The sequence below is a fragment of the Desmodus rotundus genome, chromosome 1 (genome assembly GCF_022682495.2).
Source record: "Desmodus rotundus isolate HL8 chromosome 1, HLdesRot8A.1, whole genome shotgun sequence".
Classification (NCBI taxonomy): domain Eukaryota; kingdom Metazoa; phylum Chordata; class Mammalia; order Chiroptera; family Phyllostomidae; genus Desmodus; species Desmodus rotundus.
In genome coordinates this window covers 13,522,922-13,545,687 of record NC_071387.1, presented here as the reverse complement: position 1 = coordinate 13,545,687, position 22,766 = coordinate 13,522,922, and positions in this window count along the sequence as shown.

Here is a 22,766-nt window from a genome sequence, read left to right as displayed (position 1 = left end):
AGTGTGATATTTTGAGAAAGAGAGCACATTCACATAATTTTTATTACAATATGTTATAACTGTTTTGTTTTATTATTATTATTGTTCATTTATATGCTTAATTTAGAAATTAAACTATATCATTCATATATATATGTGTATATATATATATGTGTGTATATATATATATGGTTTAGCATTGTCCACAGTTCTAGGCAGCCACTGCGGGTCTTGAATTGTATGCCTCACAGATAAGGGGCAACTCCTGGAAGCTCTTTTGAACAGAAGCCCTGTCTAGACTGTTTGCGTCTTGTCTTCAACACCTAGGCAGTGCCTAGAACATAATAGATGTTCAGTAAATGTTTGATTAATTAATAAATAAATTGAATAACAAAGAGGAAGTTAACGCAATATTCTGAAAGGACCCAAATGCTGTCAGTATAATTAAGCCTTCGTTAGTTCGAGAACACTGGCCGCAATGCAAGTGACTGTCAGTGAGTGTAATGGGAGGAAAAACAATTCGTGTTTCAAGGAGCCAGGGAAGATAAAATCCATACACTAGTTAGCTTTCAGAGCTGGCTAAAAGGTAATTTGAATTTGGAAGTTGATTTATCTGGCCTTCTTCTTACCTAAACACAATGCAGATCTTAATTGAAACCTACACCTCTAGGAACAGAGGAATAATGAGCTGCTTGCTGAAATGTCACTCCCATGAAAGAAAGCAAAAGTGGTCCCATGTGGGAACTTTCTTCCCTGGGCAGAGTGGGCTCAGCTGTATCGAACCAGGAGAGGAGAACTAACAAAGCTGGGCGGGGGTTGGGGGTAATGCAGAAACAGGAAAGGAATGGCTCCACTGGTGGAGATGTGAGCAGGCTTTGCAGGGATGGCGGTGTCAGACCTGCATGGGCTTTCACCAGGGTTGGGAGAGGGACCCACACAGGAGTGGAGAGACAGCCTAGCAATTACATTTATATATTTATAACATACACCTATTAGAAATCATACTTCTGTGAGTTACTTCCTGGGTATATGGTATTATTTATTTATTTTTAATCCTCACCTGAGGGTATGCTATTGATTTTAGAGAGAGAGGAAGTGGGGGAGGGAGGAAGGGAGGGAAGGGGAGAGACAGAGAGAGAGAGAGAGAGACATGGATGTGAGAGAAAAACATTGACTGGTTGCCTCCTGTACACGCCCCAACTGGGGATTGGACCCGAAACGTAGGTATGTGCTCTGACTGGGAATCGGTCCCGCAACCTTCTGATGTAGGGGCAACACTCCAACCAACTGAGCCACCCGGCCGGGGCTATGGTGTGATTTTACTTGACATTGAACCTTTTTTTAAGCTCCAATTTTCTTATCTAACAGATGGGGAAAATAATAACTATATCCTTTATAAGATCATTGTAAGCATTACATGAGATAAATGCATAAAATTATTTGGCATGGTTTCCGGCTACTGTAGTTATTGATGTTATTATTATGCTTGCGTTTGCATCTCCAGGGATGAAGCAGCATAAACTGGGGGTGTAAAGAGACTATAAAATCGAAAAGTTAGAAGCCTGCTCTGTTTTGGAGAAAATGCAGAGGGAGGTTTGGATGGAAAAGTAGGTATGAATCAGATTGATGATGACGTGAAATGTGGTTCTAAAGATTTGGGGCTTTAATGACAAGAGTGAGAAAATAGAGAGATATTTTTTCTGTCAGTCAGAAGGCTTATTTAGGCATGTAGTGGCTTTTCAATCCCTGTAAATCAATTCCTGTAGGTGACCTGGCCCAAATTTTCTGCCTGAGAAGGAAATGCTGCTTGTGGCAGGATTTATTCCCTAGCCAATCTTCTCCATTTTCCTGCCAGAATGAGGACCTCTTTCATTGTGTGATAGAGAGAACGCCACATGTAATTAGCGGGAATGAGCGGAGAGGAATAGAAAGGCAGTGAGCGCGCCACTGTGCTGGCGGAAGTCTCCCAGGAACAGAAGGTGATGCGTTGTGACAGATGCCTGTGTTATGTTGTTTGTTAAACACTGTGTGGCTACATCCAAACATTTTCAAATATGTCCCTGCCTTCCCTGGGCATTTTGGCAGCAGGGAAGGGAAACTACTGGGGCTGCAGACAGGGAGTGGAGGATGGGGAGTGGAGGACAAGGAAGGGCTGGATGCAGAGATTCGGGTTCTGTGTCACCTTCACCTAAATACACCACCGTCACCCATTCACTGCCTGTCCTGGGGTCTGGGAGTCGTTGCTTAAGAGGTATAGTCATTGTGTTCAATTAAATTCAGATCAAATGACTCTTTGAGTACCTAACTCTGTTAGGCTCTAGGGATAGACATGGGATAAAACCCTATCCCTACTCTTCAGGGATACAGACTCCAGTGGAAGCAATTAGACAAACATGTACCACACATACACACATGTGCACACACAACACAGAAAGCGCGGTGCCAAGAGGTTTTAAAACAGCCAGAATTTATTCGTGTTTAAAGGCAAGAAGTACAGTGTAGTTACCATAGGCCACATTCTGTCATAATAATCTAATTTTTAAGATTAAGAAATGTTAAGGTGGTATAACCACAAATATAAATGTGATCAAAAGATCATTGCATACATTTTATGGTGAAATTTTGAAAACCTCAAGGGAAAGAAAGATTTCCTAGGAATCTGTAAATCATTATAATTGACTCAAAGAAATGGAAAATATGAAAACTTAGTCTAATAGAATACATAGGGCATATGATTAAGTAGCTACCATTAAAACAGGCACCAGAAAACACAGGTTTGCAACAGAGTCTATCTAAGCCTTAAAGAAAATAACTTCAATATTATTGAAGTATGATGCCCCATAAAATATACATCAGCTCAATTTATTTTATGAAGTCACTAGGGATTTAAAGCCCAAATTTGGTCTCATGCTAATTAGGGAATAGTAGACTAAATATACACACACAAAATCAAGCAATGAAGCCAAAAAGAGAATATCAGATATACCCCTAGACTTTCATAGGTGGTTCAAACTACTAGTTAATCTGCCAGGCCAAAAAATAACAGGGCAAAAAGTCATATGGTTATATCAGTATATGCTGAAAAGGCATTGATAAAAATTTGAAGCCTTGCTGAATAAAGGTAGCATAAAATAAAAAGTTAGATTTTTATAAAAGCTAGCTTCAAACCCTAAAGCATATATGATTCTAAAGGGTAAAGATATAAAACCATTTAACTCTAAGTGATATACAAGGCAAGAATAACCAGTGTTATTGTTGTTAACATTTTCTTAAATGTTCCGGCAGATTCAGTATAAAGAACAAGTCAAGATAATAGGTTAAAACTAAGAGGTTAGAGTAGGAAAAAAATTAATAGGATCAATAACAAACCTGGGTAAAGTGGTTGGATCCACTTAGAAAGGAGAAAATTTCCATTAACATTAGTTATGAAAATGATTTTTATTCAAAAATTATTTTTCCTATAAAAATTATAGCATCTACATAAAGCTGTAACATCAATCTATTAATAATCAACCTTTAATTTTAAGTATTAACTAAATATTTCAATTTATATATTTTTTATTCTATTATAGTTGTCCCACTTTTTCCCCCTTTGCCCCCAGCCCACCCCCTGCTCCCACAGTCAATCCCCACACCGTTGTCTATGCCCATGGGTCGTTCATACACATTCTTTGAATAGTCCCTTCCCCTTCTTTACACCATTATCCCTCTCCCTCTGCCCCTCTGGCCACTGTCAGTCTGCTCCATATTCCCATGACTCTGGTTCTGTTTGGCTCATTAATTTATTTTGTTCATTAGATTCCTTAAAAAGTGAGATCATATGTTATTTGTCTTTCAGTGACTGGCTTATTTCACTTAGCATAATTTTCTCCATTTCCATCTATGCTGTCACAAAATGTAGGAGTTCTTTTTTCTTTCTGCTGCATAGTAGTCCATTGTGTAAATGTACCACAGTTTTTTGGTGCATTCACTTACTGATGGGCACTTAGGTTGCTTCCAGCACTTGGCTACTATATATAGCTCTGCTATGAACCTAGGGGTGAGAAAAGAACCTAGGTTCTTTTGCATTGGTAATTCAGGGGTTTTAGGGTATATTCCCAGCAGTGGAATCACTGGGTCATAAGGCAGTTCCACTTTTAATTTTTTGAGGAAATTCCATGCTGTTTTCCACAGTGGCTGCACCAGTCTGCATTCCACCAACAGTGCACTAGGGCTCCCCTTTCTCCGCATCCTCTCTAACACTTGTTTGTTGATTTTTAATGATGGTCATTCTGACAGGTGTGAGGTGATATCACATTGTGGTTTTAATCTGCAACCTCTGATGGCTAGGATGCTGAGCATCTTTTCATATGTCTACGGGCCATCTGTATGTCCTCCTTAGAGAAGTGTCTACTCAGTTCCTTTACCCATTTTTTAATTGGGTTGTTTGTCTTCCTGGAGTGGAGTCATGTGAGTTCTTTACATATTTTGGAGATTAAACCTTTGTCCTATATATCATTGGCAAATATGTTCTCCCATAGAGTCGGCTGGTTCCCTTTTCATTTTGATGATGTTTTCTTTAGCTGTGCAGAAGCTTTTCAGTTTGATATTGTCCCATTTGTTTATTTTTTAATTTCCCTTGCCCTAGGAGATATATCAGCAAAAATATTGTTATGTGGAATATCTGAAATTTTACTGCCTATGTTTTCCACTAGGCCTTTTATGGTGTCATGACTTAAGTCTTTTATTCATTTTGAATTTATTCCGGTATATGGTGTAAGTTGGTGGTATAGTTTCATTTTCTTTTACCAGTCTAGTTCTCCCTACACCATTTACTGAAGAAACTATTTCTAGTCCATTCTATGTTCGTGCCCCTTTTGTCAAATATTAATTGACCATGAAGACATGGGTTTGTTGCCGGACTCTCCATTTTGTTCCATTGATCTATGTGTCTGTTCTTATGCCAGTAGCAAGCTGTTTTGATTGCAGTGGCCTTGCAGTATAGTTTGATATCAGGTATTGTGACCCCTCCAACTTTATTCTTCTTTTTCAAGATTGCTGAGGCTATTCAGGATCTGTTTAAATTTACATTTTGAAAATTATACAATCCCTCTTGGAAAAGCAACAGGGAGTTTGGAAAAAATTACATAATTTTAAAGTTTATAAAGAAGAAGAGGTGACAGAGGAGAGACAAGCGTATGTGCAAAGGAGGACTGGAAAGGGGGAACTTGTTTAATGGATCTCAGACCTTACTATAAAGCCAAACATAATCAATACATCCAATGTTGTGTAGGAACAGGGATGGAATGTCAGCTCGAGGAGAGCAGGGATCATTTTTGGCTTGCTCATATACGTCAAGCCCAGAGAAAACTGCCCGAAAGATATTGGCCAAATCAATTTAGAAAATAGAAAATTTGTATAAAGAACCTAGAAATGGATCCCAATGTATATGGCTTATGAGAATTAAAAGATATTTTACTGAAATATAATATGACATGAATACAAATCCTAACTGTACAACTTGAGGAATTTTCATAGATGAAATCACTCATGTTAGAAATATACTTGTGTGTGCATATATGGACATTCTCCCTAGAAGTCCCACTTGTGCACTTTACGAAGATCTCCCTCCTCCCTCTTCTCCCAAAATAACCTCTCTTGACTCTAAAACCATACATTTTTCCCCATAGGAAGTATTCAGATGTCATTAATCTTTGATTCAAAATAAAATAATAGTAATAATAGTTTAGCTACTTACTTGAAAAGTTCCTTAGGGTATAAGGCCAAATAATCATCATCTTCACAACAACAGCAAGTACATTTTTGGCATTTGTTATGAGTTAAATGCTTTATATTTTTTCCTTATCTGAGTCACACAAAATTATATTGAATCAACAGTATTATTTTGTGTTAAAAATGTGTAATTTGAGGCCTAGAGGGAGATAAAGTAGTTACCCAAGATATCTCGCCAGGAGGCAGTCGAACCAGGATCTAAAACTATTTTGGTGTGATCATTCCACAACCTGATGTGTCCACACTACAAGTTGTCATTAGGATTAAATCAGATAATGCTTATAAAGTGTTTAACACACAGCCTGCTCCAAAATCCATGCTTCATGAACGTATAATTACAATGGTCATTTCAAAGTCATTCAGTTGGTGATGTCACCAGGTAGATTTATTAACCACAGGTTTGTGGATGAGAAAAACCAAAGCTCATGGAGGTTAATTTACCTGCTGAGTTTAAACAGCTTTGTGGTCAACGCAGAGTCAGCCTCAGCTGTTTCTCTCCAATGCCTGTATCCTTAAACCCTGTGCAGGCCTGGGTTCACTCACAACTGCTGTGTGGCCTGAGGCAATCCACCTAACCTCTCTGTGCCTTGGCTGAAGGATCAGGCCTTTGCAGAGCCCATAACCACTACCTTATTTATCTCAGGGGGTGTGTGTAAGGAAAATGAAGGAGTTTTGAAATAAGGTAACATACTGCAGAGGAGAGTTACTTATGTTTCCCCTAGCAATCCACAAGGTGGCAGATAACACAGCTGGGTGACCATTACCTCCAACAAAGAGGTAGTGACTCAACACACAGTCCTTGTAGACTAAGAGAACTACGTTCTTTGACACACCCTGCCATAATGGTTTCATAGACTGCTTAATTTTCCTCCCAGTTAGGCTTGTATCTGCCTGGTGAATGATTCTTGTTTCCTTACTTTCACAGCACGAGTGATAAAAATTCAGTCCAAGCTGCATTTTTTTTTAATTTTTTGTCATTTTGGAGGTTAGGTGTGGGGTGGGTAACTGAGACATAAAGAAAAATTCTACATCTTCATGATCCCATTGTAAACAGTCACTTAGACAAGAGCAAGAATCAATCTCTACCAATCTGGGGCTTTGTGAGTCCTTGCACGGCCAAGGGAGCAAGGTCACTTCAGAAGATGCCAAGTCATACCACCTTGCTGTCTACCAGGAAGGTTCTCCATTATCAGACCACCTAGCTCTTGAGTGTCATCTGGCCCCAATTCATCTCAGACTCCCTCTAAATGCTTCTCCATGCCTATTTTTTGTGCCTTTGTAATTCTGTGTCCTAAGTATCCCCTTTGATGTCTCCCACTTGACCTCTCCCCCTTGTATGCTCACTCCACTTATCGGAACCACTTGAGAACCCACAGCTTCCTCAAGACGTTCTCTATTTGTTTTTTATTGAATATGGTATTCCTCATTTGCTTCAACTGTACCTTATTTTTATTAATGACAAATTTTATATTATTATGGTAAAATCACCTTTTCCTATTTTAAAAGTACAACAATAAAATATGCCCATTTTAAAATATGTAAGAAATATATTAGTAGATGAAAAGTAGAAGTGCTATTAATGCTATTCACATCCCACTACCCTCTACCACAGTATCCTATTTTTATTTTTCTATTTTATAGTTTTCCAAAATTTTTATATGCATTTAAATGTTCCACTTAGTCTGACGGTACTTTGAAATGAAAACCACTGTTCTGGCTGTGGATCTATTTTGGGGTAATAACAACAGCTATAAAGAAAAATAAAGCAAGGGAATGGGATCGAGTTGATAAGAACAGACTCTACCTGGGGAGGCAACACCCACATAATGAAAACAGGAATGTTCCAGGAAGTGAGTTATAGAAGTTCAGAGAAAGAAAAGTTTTGGGTCTTTGGGAAATTTAAAAAATGCTTCATGGGACAATCAGCTTTTGAGACTGGCATTGTAGCAAAGACATATTCACTGAGATGTTGAGTATGGGTATTACAGATAGGAATGCATGATAAGCACAGATGTGGACAGGGAATTGAACAGAGTGAAGGGGGATAGCGAGAAGATTCTTGTCATCTCTTCCCCATCTCATCTGCTGCCAAGCACTGACTACTCTGTTCAGTGGTACTTCCTGTTTTCTTATTCCTTGGGTTATCCCATGAGTTCCTGAGTTCATCTACATGTTTGGAAAATCAATATCAATTTGTGTGCCCTGCCAGTGTTACCCCTTAAAATGCCAAGAACTTATCACTTTCTTGACACACACCCATACACACACACATGCATATACACACATTAGTGAAATGAATGCATAAATATGTATTCATTTCAATTTCTTTTGATATTTACATTAATTCAAAAGTAATATGCACTTAGGTCATTTTATTATTATTTTTTACATTTCTAGTAAAAGCTACTGATTCTATTAAAGAGGTTGAGGACTTAACTCTCTAACAACATTCCTACCTTCCTAGTATTCCAAACAAATATACGAGGTCTGCCTGGAATAATTCAAAGCTTTGTTAATATAATGAAATGGGTTGCATGACATCAATGTAACCTGGCAGTTAAGGAGAGTGGACTGGAGTGCACATGTGTGAACAATGACGACTTCACTGTACTAGTCAGTGGGGGCGGTAGACACTCTTGAGTGAGCACATACCTGTGTGGCTGTCACATTCAAAACGACTGAGCTAGTAGAGTAACGAATCTGCATCAAATTTTGTGTTAAGTTTGAACATTCCTCTGTGGAAAATATTTGGAAGATTCAGATCAGGCCGCAGCTATGGGCAGCTGGTGATTGGCAGCTTTATCACAACAACACACTTGCTCATGCCTAATGTTTCATGCAGTTTTCTTGTGAAACATGAAATCATCCAGATGACTCAGCCCCCCCTACAGCCCATATTTGGCACCCTGTGACTTCTGGCTTTTCCCAAAATCACCTTTGAAAGAAAAGAGATTTCAGACCACCAATGAGATTCAGGAAAATACGATGGGGCAGCTGATGGATATTGGAAGAACTGTGTGAGGACCCAAGGTGCCTACTTTGAAGGGGAGTGAGGTGTCATTGTCCTATATACAGTGTTTCTTGTATCTTTTATCTTCTTCAATAAATGTCTCTATTTTTCATATTACATGGCTGGATACTTTCTGGACAGACTACCTCATGTACTTCTCTCATCTTTATTACTGCACTTAGCTGCCTTACAATATGAAGATGTTTTATATTATTTGACTATCATTCACAGCTGTGACATACAGTTTACTATGATGGCATTTCCTTTCTTTTCTAACTTTTCATATGGAATTGATAATTGCTTTATTCTTAACATTTGCTTAGTTTTCAGACATTATTTCATTCTGAAATTTCCCAACAACAACAAAAAACTAACTGTGAACTTCTCTTATTACAGTCGAACACCACAGTATGTCTGTGCTTAGAAACAACTCCTTCTGTCATTCTTTGACCTGCTCAGTTCTGGGCTTAGTTATTCTCTAGGAGAAATTCATCAAATTATTTGGGGATTTCTTTCATCATAATGTTGAAATTGCCTTATTCCTTTGTCTTCAATTGAATCTTCTGTTCAAGACCCTGTATCTTTTCTTTCTTGGTTTATACTTTGGTATTGTGGAAGCGTAAGTTCAAGTACCTTCTTGCATGGGTGGTATATTTTAAGATCTAGTCTATCTAAAAATGTTTAGTCTACCCTAATCTGTATTTTAAAATTTTGTATTGCTGGGAATAATTTCTCCTCAGAATTTTGATGGAATTCTCCTGTACTCTTCTAATTTCTGTGCTGCTGATGCCTTTTGGATCATCGTAAATGGCGCTAGTAATAGAATGGGCCAAATAATTCTGGCTTTCCATATGGAAGATGTTAGGAACTCTTCTTTTCCCTGAATCCTCAAAATTTACTCAGACGTGTCTTGTTGTGTGTATTTTTGTATTCTTTCAGATGAGAACTTGACATAATCCTTCAATCTCAGGCCTAACTTCCTTTGTTTCTTGAACATTTTATGTAATTTCCTTTTTGTACATTTTCTATATTCTCACTTTCCATTCCTCTTAGTTACATATTGGGCCTTCCAGATATAGCCTCTAATGATATTCTCTTTTCCATTTTCTATATCTGTTCGTTAAAAATTTTAGCAATTTTCTCAAGTTAATTTTGTAACCCAGCTATTATTATTTTTAATATTTTACATTAAAAATACTTAAGATTTACTACTTGTTAATTCTCTGGATCTTTAAGTGCAACATGCTCCTATTCCACTAAAGATCCTATTGAAATGTGTATAAATGTGTACTGGCCATTTCTGTTTCCTCTGCAAAAACCTCCACACTAGTTTCTCTGCATCGACCATGGTCCACTTAGGGTCAATTCGCAATGTAGCAGCTAGAAGGAGTCTTTAAAAATTGATTTATGCTTTTAGAAAAATAATGTAAGTAATTAAGTAACTGTTAACAAGAAAGCAAGCAGTACAGAAATGTGTTGAGTAGAAAGGGAGAGATTACCTCAAGTCCTTCCACTCAGCCACAGCTCTCATCACCATTTGATGGCTTCCACTCCATGCCTTTTTCTAAGGACTATACAGATGTGTGTATTCTTCTCTAAGGAATAGATAGAAACATGTAGGTTAGTAGGGAGACAAATACATAAAAATGTGATGCTGTTATAAAGATTATTTTAAAATAAAATGACAAATTCAAGTAAAAATTAGTTTTACTTGAATTTAATTCAGAAAAACATGTTAAGGGAACATGAAAAAAATGATGAGTATGAAAACCTTTTATTTCACCACAAGAGAATATTAGCATCTAAAATATCTCTAGAGTTGAGGGGGGAAAGTAAGAAAAAATTTAAGTTGTTAAATGTTAAAACAAATAAAAAATGGTACCTTTTCATTTGGACTTATATTTTTACTCTCTGGTTATCCTGTCTCTTTTTTTAAATCTGTCTCCAGCCCTCCCTCTCCTATATGTTATTATTAGTAAGGTTTACCACATTTACATACTCTGGTCTGAAACCACAATTTGCACTGTCGTTTTCATTTTAATTGTATATTGAATAGGAATCTGAGTTCACCCCTGATCCCGTTCCCATGGCTTCCTCATTTTCAATTACTTTGTCATCATTTATCATTTTGTTTGCCTGATTTCATTTTCCAGAAGGGTTTTGTTTCTTCAGAAAATTTTAATACATTTTGTTTAACTCTGTCTATTCAAGCTACTATTATTTCAACATATAATCAATACAAAATCATTAATGAGATACTTTTACAGTCTCTTTTTCCTACTAAATCCTCAAAGTCTGGTGTGTATGTTACACTCAGCACACATTTCAGTCACACCGTATTTCCGGTGTTGAGTAGCTGCATATGGTTAGTGGCTACAGTGTTGGAGGGCACAGTTCTAAGTCTTTTTCCTTTCCCCTTGTGTCTACTTCCTCTTAAGTTGTGATTCCACAGTTTATTTTAATTGTGAAGTTTTGTCCTAGAGAGGATCCCTGAGTTGTCAAAAGTTTCTGTGCCTGCTTTTCCTATTCATTTAATTATTTTTTTAATTTTGAGGTAACTGTAGATTCATATGAAGTTGTAAGAAATAACATCAAAGTTTTCCAAAGAAGACACTAGGGCGTCCTCTGTTGCTGGGTTTGTGCATGCTGCGGGATGTATGCATTTTGCCTTTACACTTGAAACTCACTTCCTTTTTAAACATAAGTGAGAGCATGTTGCTGTTATATTTAAAATGGTGCTAAAGTTCCCCATTTCTCTGTAAAAGCCAGTGTCCTTGCAGGGGCCATCAAGCCATACACATTCTGACCTTGGAACACCTTTCTCTTTTTTTACCTCCTCTATCATTTGCTCATTCTGTTCTGGCCACACTGGAGCCATTGTCATCCCCGCTAGAAAGGCCTGCGACTCTTCCCTCCCTCTGACGTTGTCGTTTATGAGATATGCACAGAGCCCACCTTCAAGGTTTTGCTGAAACATTACTTTCTCAATGAAGCACATCCTGATCACCCTATTCATAATTAATTACCCCTCGTCACCCATTTAATGTTCCCAATTCCTTGTCATGGTGCTCACTTTGTTTTCTTCTAGAAAGGCACTTTGTACTTTCTAATATGCTATGTAAATTGACTTGTTTGTGTTTCTGTTTTGTTTACTCATGTAGCCAGAAAAAGTTCTGGCAATAAGTTAATATTGACCATGACAGTTTCTTAATCTCTCTGTGCCTCAGTTTTCCCAACTGTAAAGTAATGGTTCTTATTGGTTGTGTGGCTACTATGTCCAGTATACTGCAATATTCCCTTTACATGTAATTTGTCATTTAAACATTACAACCTCCTTCAGGTAGATTGTCTACATCTAACAGATGAAATAACAGCTTAGAAAAAGGTGACTAGCTCAAGATCTCATAGCTCATAAGTGGAGGAGAAGTGACAGGATTATAGGAGATGACCTAGTTACCCACTTCCAAAGAAGAGCTCTCAATTAATTTTTACTTAAAGTCATCTTCAATGTCCCATTACGCTCATTTTAATAATTGCTTATACAACTATTCCCATTTTACAGACAAAGTAACTCAGCTTCCTAGAGTTGAAAAGACTTGGTCATAATATTAGTAATTAGTGAAACAGGATTTTATCTCAGATCCCTCTGGCTCCAAAGACCGTATTCTTCTGAGCCTTCTATAAGGCTTTCAGAGTTTGCTGGATGAAAGACAAATGGAACTAATGTAAAACTTTTCATCTTTTCCTGCTAAATATCAAATCTTTCCTCCAATGCTTCTTAACATGTATAATTTTTTTTGATATAGTTCTAATGAACTTAGGCATGGAGGAATCAACACCATTTTAAAAAAAGTAGACATTGACATTTTTTTGAATTGCTATCTACTCCAATGTACTAGATAATCGCCAGTCTATCCCATAATGCTGTGAGGTTTCCAACTGGTATCAATCATTCCTCCTCTGTTCGTTGTATTATTGCCTTTACTTGGGGGACCTAACTGCCAAATAAAGGTCATTTAATGGGTCCTCACACTTTTGAGCACCATCCAAAGCCTCCTCTTCAATCAGCTTCTCAGGGAGAGATCCAGGTAGGGGCAAAGAGGCCGGTCAGGTCACTTCAGCTCTGTTTCCATGGCAATCTAAACATGAATGTGATCTTAGCCCACAACCTTGGACATAATGAGCCCTAATCACATTCTCTACGCCCTTCAGGACTCAGTAACTCCAGTGCAATTTCCTTTGACCTGCTTTAGTGGCATGACTTTTAAAAAGGTAGACTTCCTACCTCAAGCAGGCAAGGCCAACCAGCAATTACTTCAGGGCAAAAACTGAGAACAGAAAGGGTCTTTGCAGAAACACTACAACAGCAGGAGATAAAATTTATTACTAGGGTCTCAGGTGCCAAGTAGACCACCTTTGCCAGAGTATTTCAGTAATTCGGGGTTTATTAACCCTGAATTCAGTCTGACCTAGCTCATTTCTAAATCTCATACAAAGATAATATGGGTAAAGAAAACTATGTCTAAAGAATCAGTTTTGAAGGAACAAAGAAGGTTGGGATAATTAGAAAAGAGGCACTGTAAGGTAAAGTTAAGTATCTCCAAATACATCAGATATCGGCATGAGAAAGAAAATGTAAGGTTGGACTGGGTCTAGAAGTATAATCACCAGGAGACAGTTATTGGCAGGCGCTTGTGTTTGGGGGACTTGGCTGTCAATTTCCTGACTGTTGAGTCAAGATGAGATTCAGATAATGACTCTGCCTTTTACTAATCATGTGACAATGCAAATGTTGTCTTTCCCATTTCCTTCTTTGTAAAGTAGGTGTAATACTCGTATTCCTTCATTCAACATTCATTGAAAGTCAGTGGTATCTATTGCGATTTATAGAGATACTGTATGAATAAATACACAAGTTACAGAGAGCACTTATGGTAGCTTATTGCCTGCCTGGTCCATGGCATGTATTCTAAAAGTGATTGTCACTGTTGTTATTATCCAATCCATTACCAAAATGAATTCCTAAAAGTCAGAGAGCTACAGAGGGTTGTCCAAAAGGGTATTAGGCTCTCTGTCACTTGCCAAATCCTGATGGAGACCCTATGGGAATAAGGATGGGAGTGGAGTGGTAGTCAGTAGCAGAGGTTTAAGTATTAGGAAATCAAATTTTAGGTTTTGAAGACTCCTTCTGATTCAAAGGTTCCATTATACTGTGATGTTTAGACTTCTCTCACTATTGACAATGGTCGACGTGGAAGCCTGCTCCACTTTTTGGTGGCAGCTGATGAGTAGAGTCATCAGCTGCCACCAAATCAAACTGGTAGGAAAATCACCGACCTTGTTTTTATGTCATTGCTAGTCTTTTATCATCTAAGACCCATAAATTCTATCCAGCTCAATTTTTCATTTATCTTTCTGACACAGGCCACTGCCAGTCTACTATAGCCCATATTTGGCCTTTATTTATTTCCTTCATGGTTTTCTTTATCCTACATCCAGCCCTCAAATGACAAAAATACATATTCTGAATGTTGAAGCAAAGCTTGAACACTATCTTATCCTCCCAAAAGTCCCATATGTGATCTATTTCTTCTTCATTCATGGCCATGGCCGTCATTCAGCACGTAGTCACGTCACCTTTACTCTGTGTCAGGTGCTGTGCAGGGGACGGAGAATACAGAGATGAAGACAGCGGACCTTAAGACACTGTGGAGCTTTATCTCCAGTGGGAGAGGCAAATATACAAAAGTTTGCATGAACAAACAGCCTACTTTTCCCACATGGAATACCATGCAGCAGTAAAAATGAGTGAACTGAAGATATACCTATCAACATGGCTACATCTCAAAGACTTACATGAGTGGACAAAGGAGGTGCAATGTTAGCACACTGTCTTCCCTTACCATGGATTTTTTTTAAGTATAGCAAAGAATACTAGAAACTGAATTTGGGATAGTGCTTACCACAGGGCGAGATGAAGAATGAAATAGAGGAATGGGATCTAGCAAAAGCATATGAAGTCTTCAACATTTTTTGGGAAATTTAATTCTTACTTTGGAGTGTAAATGTGTGTGTGTATATATAAAATACACACATGTATATATATGTTTTTTATGTTAAAATAAAATATCCCTATAAAAATATCACAGGCTGAAAGAAGTGTTTTAAAGGAACTATAACATTCTATCAAAATCAGGAGTACTTGATTTGGAAGGTAGCATAAAATAGGATGGCCTTCTCAGGGTCTCTGTGGAAATACCCTTTAGTAGGAATTCACCAGGTGAAGTGGGTAAGATGGTTAACTGTATAGTGATAAATGAAAACTAGACCTTAGGTGGCAAGCATGCTATAGTGTATACAGGTGTCAGCTATAATTTTATAACCTGAAACTTAATTATATAAATCGATGTAAACACAATAAATGAAAAGTAGAAGTCTAGAACCTAAAGTACCTTGAGGAGCACAAATATGCTAAATGATGACTGTATGTTTAATTTTTATTTATATTTCATTGGAAACTAGTCCAAGCATTCAAGGTTTTAAAAGGAATCCTTATTTGGAAATTCTCCACCCTATCTGTGCCACCTAGTATTTCATCTCAGTTTCCTCAAAATACTGAAAGGTGTGTTTGGATCACGCCCTTCCCTCTGTATGAAGTATCCATTCTCATTCTTCACTTATCAAATTCACTCTACTCTGCTACTTAAGGCATGCTCATATGCTTCTGTTTCCATGAAGTCTTTACTGATCAGTTCAGTACAAAGATGGAGCACCCTCTTCTAAACTCCTTTGCAACTCTGTGGCATCCCTCACCTTGGGCTTCCTAGATGTACATTGGTTACCACAGTAGAGAACTGATACATCATAACCATTTAATATGAATACATCACATCCATATTAAAGGATGTCACCTTCTCTCAAAAATGTACATCAGTCAGAAGAAATAGCACAAGCACAACACAATGCATTTTATTCTAATTCTAGACGTTGTATAGCCTAACACACCAGTTTTTGGCACATAGCGGCTGCTAAAATGTAAAAAAATTAAATGAATAAATAAATTTATGAAAACACCAATATACAAATTGTGTTTGTGGAGCCCATTAGAGATCTCAGCCTTGCAAGCATCCACCTTATACCCCAAGGGGTAGAGTCATTTATTGTTTGCATAGGATAGCTCTTTAACAAATGAACAAAAGTCTAAGCTGGCTTCATTAAGAGGGATGGATATAAAGCGGCAACATGTCTGTGCTGAGCCATTGAAAGTGAAATGGGATAATTGCTGTGGTTACAATGAGGCTGATCAAGCTGAGAGAAACAAGTTTCAAATTGTTCCAATCAGTCCTAATCCAGCAGAGTTATTAACAGTGCTCTACCCTGGTGCGGCTGCATCTGCTAACTCGAGATAATGATTTATATCACAGTTTATGAAAGTTCCAATTTGTCCTAATTCAATAAGTGAAACCCAGCAACTCAGGCAGGAGACATACATTGTGCTATGCCTGGAATCCCTATTTCCTTCTCCTCTCCCCACCACACTCAGACCACGATGGCTAGATGTGCGTCTGTTTGCCAAACGCTTTCCTCTGTGGATCTAAACTGAGGGAGAAATAGAGGCAGGTTAGAGTAGCAGTTCTCAATCACATCGTATGTCTGAGAGATCAACCAAGAAAGAATGTTTTAAACAAAACTGACAAGGTAGAATTATGCAATTAGACGTGTGTGGAAGGCCCCCAAATCTAAGAGTTCTTAACCTGGAAAGCATGTCCCCTAGGTTAAAAAGCGGTGACCTCATAAATGCTGGAAAATTGTGTACTTGTGTGTGCATATATATATGTGTGTGTGTATTGCATGTGTGCACTTTTCCCTCCTGGGGAGAAAATCCACAGCTTTTATTAGATCTGCATTTGTTCTTGTGACCTAACAAACTTTTGAACCATTGTCTGGTTAAATCTACTATAAAAATGAGGAAGCAGAAATAGGATGTTAAGATAGTTTCCCTTAATCACTGCTAGTGAGAAAGAACTGGAGATAGATTACAGGAATTTGCAAGCCAGCCAGGAGGTAGTTTACATGTTTGACCCCAGACAAACAAACAAAATGTGACTTTGGCCGGGTGTGGCTTTTCAGACACCATATTTCATCATCCAGTTCTCCCTTGTATGGCACTGCTGACTCGACTCCGGCACCCACATGTCTTCTTCATAGCCCATGGACCCTCTGGAAAAGGCCTAGTGACAGACATGGAGCCAACATGGTGCCATGGAGAGAGCCAAGTCTTACAACGGTATGGGAAAAGAAGTTATGAGTAACTCCCAGGGCTACAGTGGAGCAAGGAGAAGAGCATTAATTCAGTCATGAGAGTAACTAAGTACGAATTAGCAGATGGAGGAGTGAAAAGGATAAGTCATAAAATTAAAATGGCTCGGCAAAGACCTCACACTGTAAAAGTGAATGATATAGTTTTGGAATGGTGAATGTTATACTATCAGCCTAGGATGGTGCCTGGTATTGGCGCCTGGTATTACCTGGTATTGGTAATGAGAGATCAATAAATATTTATTGAATCAATGAGGAAACAAATGGCTAAATAATCATAATGATTAACAATGATAGCTAACGTTCATTCAAGTAATGTCAAACGTCACACTAAACATTCTTCCTGTGTCGTGTCGCTTAGTTTTCCACAATGGCCGTGTGAGAGGAGCACTGCTATGACTCCCACTTGTGAGTTTAGTAAAGCGCAGAGAGGCGGGGCATTTATTTAAAGTCATAGAGCCAGTATCAGGGCCAGACTTGGGTTACTGCATGACTTCATGACTTTAAATTCTGGGCACATAATGATCTTACTATAATGTATAGTAAACATTGGAAAAGAAGAGTGGAATGAGGAATACCTGCAAAGATACGTTACGAGCATATTCTACAGGAACTTGAATGAATGCCACACTGTGGAATTTGGATTTTATTCTGTCAGTAAAAAAAAAAAAAAAAAAGCCATCTAGAGTTTTCTAAATATAGGTGAGTAAGGATCTAAGCTGTACTTCAGAAAGACAGGTGGAGGGTTGTGAAGCATAGACTGAATTGTCAAGAATCTACATGGTACAGAACCGTTTGGGAGACATATAAATAAAGTGTCTTCTACATGTTATTCTGTAGCCTGCTTTGACTTCAGTAGAAAATACAGCGTGCATAGTGTTCCACATCAGCACACCTACGTCTGCCTCAATCGCCGTTTGGGAGGGGTGCCATTGTTCTTTATTATAAGCAATTTTAAATGTAAAAAAAGTAAAGAAAATAACACTCTAATCGCATATACCCATCATATACTTTCCACAGTTAAGTCATGGTCGACTTTTTCCTTCACATCCCCCACTCTTCACTTCATTTTGAAGCAAATTCTATTCCTGATATTATATAATTTACTCAAGAAATATTTCTATATATGTTTCTAGAAAATAAGAACCTAATTTAAAATATGTATATTATTACAATTGATAAAATAACTCTTTAATGCAATTCAATATCCATTCTGGTGTTTAAATGCTCCTGCCTCAATCATTTTTAATGACTAGGCCTGGCAATACCATATTTAATGTGGTATGGGTTGGTTACATTAATATTTGTGATGTTTCCATGCTTGGATACCTAAAAGAGACAACTAAAACATGGCTATGAAATTCATATTTTCTTTAGCAATAGAACTCTAGCACCTCATTGGTATTCTTGGGACACTTTGATATTGACTAATGGAAGTTTCACTTTGTCTGTCTCTGTCCTCATCTTCCCTTACCCAATTTAGATTCTCAAAAGTAGGATTCCTTAAACTATAGCCCAGGCCAAATCCTGCCTAGTCATTTTCATGTGTTTAAAAAATTTGACATAAATAAATCAAAAGAAGTTGGCAAATTTTGAGACAAGTGAAAATTATATGAAATTCAAATTTCTGTGTTCACTAATAGTTCCATTGCAACACACATATTCATCCTTTTTACGTATTGTTTAGGGCTGCTTTCTTGTTACAGTGTTTGAGTTGAGTAGTTGGGACAGAGACCTTATACATGATATCCTTGATTTTGTCTCTTGGCCCATAAAGCTTAACATCTTTTGTGATAATGACAGCCAACTAGAAAACTTCTAAAACCACACATTTTGGTGGACCCAAAGATTCTGATTCAGTAAGTCTGGGGTGTGACCATGAACTTGAATTTCTTACAGACTCCTAAATGATCCTGACACCACTGGTCAAGAGGACTCATTTTCTCTGACCTGCTAGGAAAATGAGCAGGGGCTCCAGGCAAGGGAAGTGATGAGATGGCATGGGTCACTCCCTCACTGGATTCCCTTTGCAGTACCTCCCCTGAGGGCATCAGCCTCACCCCATATCCACCCAGCAGTTGCAGCCTAACCCTGACAGATACTTGACCTGTCATTGCTTCTTGGAAGAAATTAGGGAGACAACCTGATACAGGTGGATCACATTAACCAGGCAGATATTTATTCATTAGATGCATATCACACCTTTACTGAGAGTCTGAACCCTAAGCTTAAAATATAGATAATTATACAGTCACAAAAATAACCACTCTGCATCGAGCCTTTAAACAAAATGAGGGAGGAAGATCTGTTGAACATTGAGGGTACGAGAGAAAAAGACTAAAAAAAAAAGGTAATAACGAAAACCTCTATTTTAGAAAAACCGAATTCTGGTTTTCCAAAATAGAATGTTTTATTTATCACCATTGCCTTCCCAATCTGAATCAAACGTGTTTTTCCCTCGGCATTGCTGTTCTGGGAAACATAGTTGTTATTCCCTTGAGTGTAAGTGTGGTGTGGGAGAAAAGTGTGGGTTACAGAGAGAGTGGGTGTGAATTTGGCCAAGTGAGCGAAACACTGAGCTCAGGGTTTGGGGTGATCAGGAACTCCATTTGCTCAGGAGTTATCCCACTTTAGCACTGAAAGTGCTGTGGCTCTGGAGTCCTTTATCCCTGGGAAAAGTAGAGACTTTGGGCACTGCGGTCGCCACCTCTGCTAATAAACAAAAACAGAGCAGTCAAGCGAATGGTCACCGTAGCACACAGGATTGTGAGGGTTACACAACGCAGCACCAGCCACTGAGCAGGCAATTGTTAAAGACTGCTTGACTCCTCCCTCTGTCCTCAGGTACTCACGCAGGAATTTCTGTCATCTTACTTGAATCCTCCCCCTCAGCTACAGTCCACAACCCTCATTCTCTAATCTCTGTAGAGTTTTCCGGTTAGCTCCCACCACCCCTGGGCCCCACCTCTTCTTTCTCAGTTCGGAGGGTCACTTCACTCTGGCTTGGGCCCTTGTCTAAGGTTTTCACTGCTCTTCCCACCCACATTCTCCACCTCTCCAGAGAGAGCTCCTTCTGAACTGTCAGTCAAGCTACATTATTTTAGAGTTACACCTCCTTCTGCCACTCTCTTTTGCCTACCTACCCCAAATCAAAGTCCTAATTGCTCTATAGGCCATGCAAAGTCCTCTGCAAGTCAGAGGTCACCTCCTTTAATGTCCTACACTGCAGCTAGAAGCCTTTACTTCAGTCTTAATGGTATATTTGCTGTTTCCCAAATAGCCTCAGCATTTGAATAAATGTACCTATGTATGTGTGTGCATATTTCTAAATTTGCAGAGCTTTGGCTTACCAGCTTTTTCTTAAGACCAAAAAGATTAAGTAAATAAAGGTTTACCTGTCTTCTCCAATCCTCCTTTATATTCTATCTTTGTTTTCCTTGGCCTTGCTTATTCAAGCCTAGTCCTATTTTACCTGCATCCACAACCTTTGCTTAGCTTGCAAGGCTATATTGCTGTGTTAGCCAGTTACACAGCCACATTTACTTTTCTATCTTGTCTCTTCTAATCAGCGGCTCTACTAGCTGGTGGTTGGCATAAAGAAGTCATGCTAAGTGCACATCTGTTCACATCTGGCACACAAAGGGCTCTAGGTCACATTTATACAGGCAGCACAGCTGACTTCACAGCAGTCTGGGGACAGAAAAATACAAAGCTCTGTTCTTGAAGTTCCCTGTATTTGATCAACCACAGTAATTGGGGCATGTCCAGCTGGCATTCAGCTTGGCACAAGGAACAAAGAATGAGGCAGGTTGGAATCAGAGAGCTGGCTGTTGCCAGGACTTTATCTCCTTTTGATTCCTTCTGGACTTGAGCATAAGCTAGTAAGAGGAGCTAGTGGATCTCATTGTCTTCCAGTTGCCCCCTCTCAGTTGGCTGAGACCAGTCAATGTCAGGCCACTCTTTCTAAGCAGCAACACTAACTGTCCCCGGCTTGCAAGCATTAACAAAAGCAGGCATTTTTTTTATTATTAAAAAACAGGCATTTTGATTGGCTGTGCTTGCTCTGGCCCCAGGTCTGAAGTAACAGATTGGAGAATGGAAGCCAAGGTTCTGACTCCTGTGGAGGGAAGGTTGGAGCCTCCCTCTTGTTTATCGGGGACTAGCTGCTGGAACCAAGAGGCAAGGTGGCACCTTGGGAAGTAGCTAGGAAAACAAAGGCTGGTATAAATGGAATCCAAACTATGATATCGTCTATTTTCACTGTATGAGATTTTCTAATATAAAAATGGAAATAGAAGTTGTTTATAAATGCTTTCCTGGAATACATTATTGAAGGGATCAAAAGAGCATCTGTTGGGGAGGGGCTCAACTAGATTTTTTTAAAATCATATTTTACTGATTATGTCATTGCAGTTGTCCTGAGTTTCTCCTTGTGTGCCCCCTCCACCCAGCACCCCCAAATTCCTCAGGAAACCCCCCCACCATTGTTCATGACCATAGGTGGTGAACATGCATATAAGTTCTTTGGCTGCTCCATTCCCTTTGCTGTGCTTTACATCCCCATGGCTGTTCTGTGACTACCTATTCATACTTCTTAATCCCCTCCCCTCTTTACCCATTCCCCCACATCTTCCTCCCATCTGGCAACCATCAAAACACTTTCTGTATCCGTGATTCTGTATCTGTTCTTCTTCTTTGCTTAGTTTGTTATTTAGATTCAATTATTGATAGATTTGTATTTTTTGCCATTTTATTGTTCATGATTTTGATTTTCTTCTTTTTCTTAAGTAAATCCCTTTAACATTTCATATAATAATGGTTTGGTGATGATGAACACCTTTAGTGTTTTGTTTTGTTTTGTTTGTCTGGAAAGCTCTTTATCTGTTCTTTTATTCTAAATAATATTTTTGCTGGGTAGAGCAATCTCAGCTGTAGGTCCCTGCTTTTCATGACTTTGAATGTGTCTTGTCCATCCCTTCTAGCCTGCAAAGAATCTTTTGTGAAATCAGCTGATAGTCTTATGGAAACTCCCCTGAAGGTAACTAACTTCTTTTCTCTTGCTGCTTTTACGATTCTCTCTTTATCTTTAACTTTGGCATTTTAATTATGATGTGTCTTAGAGTGGGCCTCTTTGCATGCATCTTGTTTGGGACTCTGTGCTGCCTGGACTAATATGTCTATTTCCTTCATCAAATGAGGGAATTTTTCTTTCATTTTTCAAATAGATCCAATTTCTAGTGCTTTTGTTTTGCCTTCTGGCATCCCTGTGAGGCAAATGTTGGACCCCTTGAAGTTGTCTCAGAGGCTGCTTATACTATCTTTATTTTTTGGAGATTCTGTTTTCTTCTTGTTGTTCTGATTGGTTGTTTTGTGTTTCCTTATGTTCCATATCATTGATTTGATTCTTGGCTTCATCCACTCTACTGTTGTTTCCCTGTAAATTGTTCTTTATTTCAATTAGTGTACCTTTCATTTCTAACTCGATCTTTTTTATGCTATTGAGGTTCTCACTAAGTTCCTTGAGCATCCTTATAACCAGTGTTTTGAACTCTGCATCTGATAGATTGTGTATCTCTATTTTGTTTAGCTCTTTTTCTGGAGTTTTGATCTATTCTTTCATTTGGGCCATGTTTCTTTGTTTCCTCATTTTGGCAGCCTCCCTGTATTTGTTTCTATGTATTAGGTA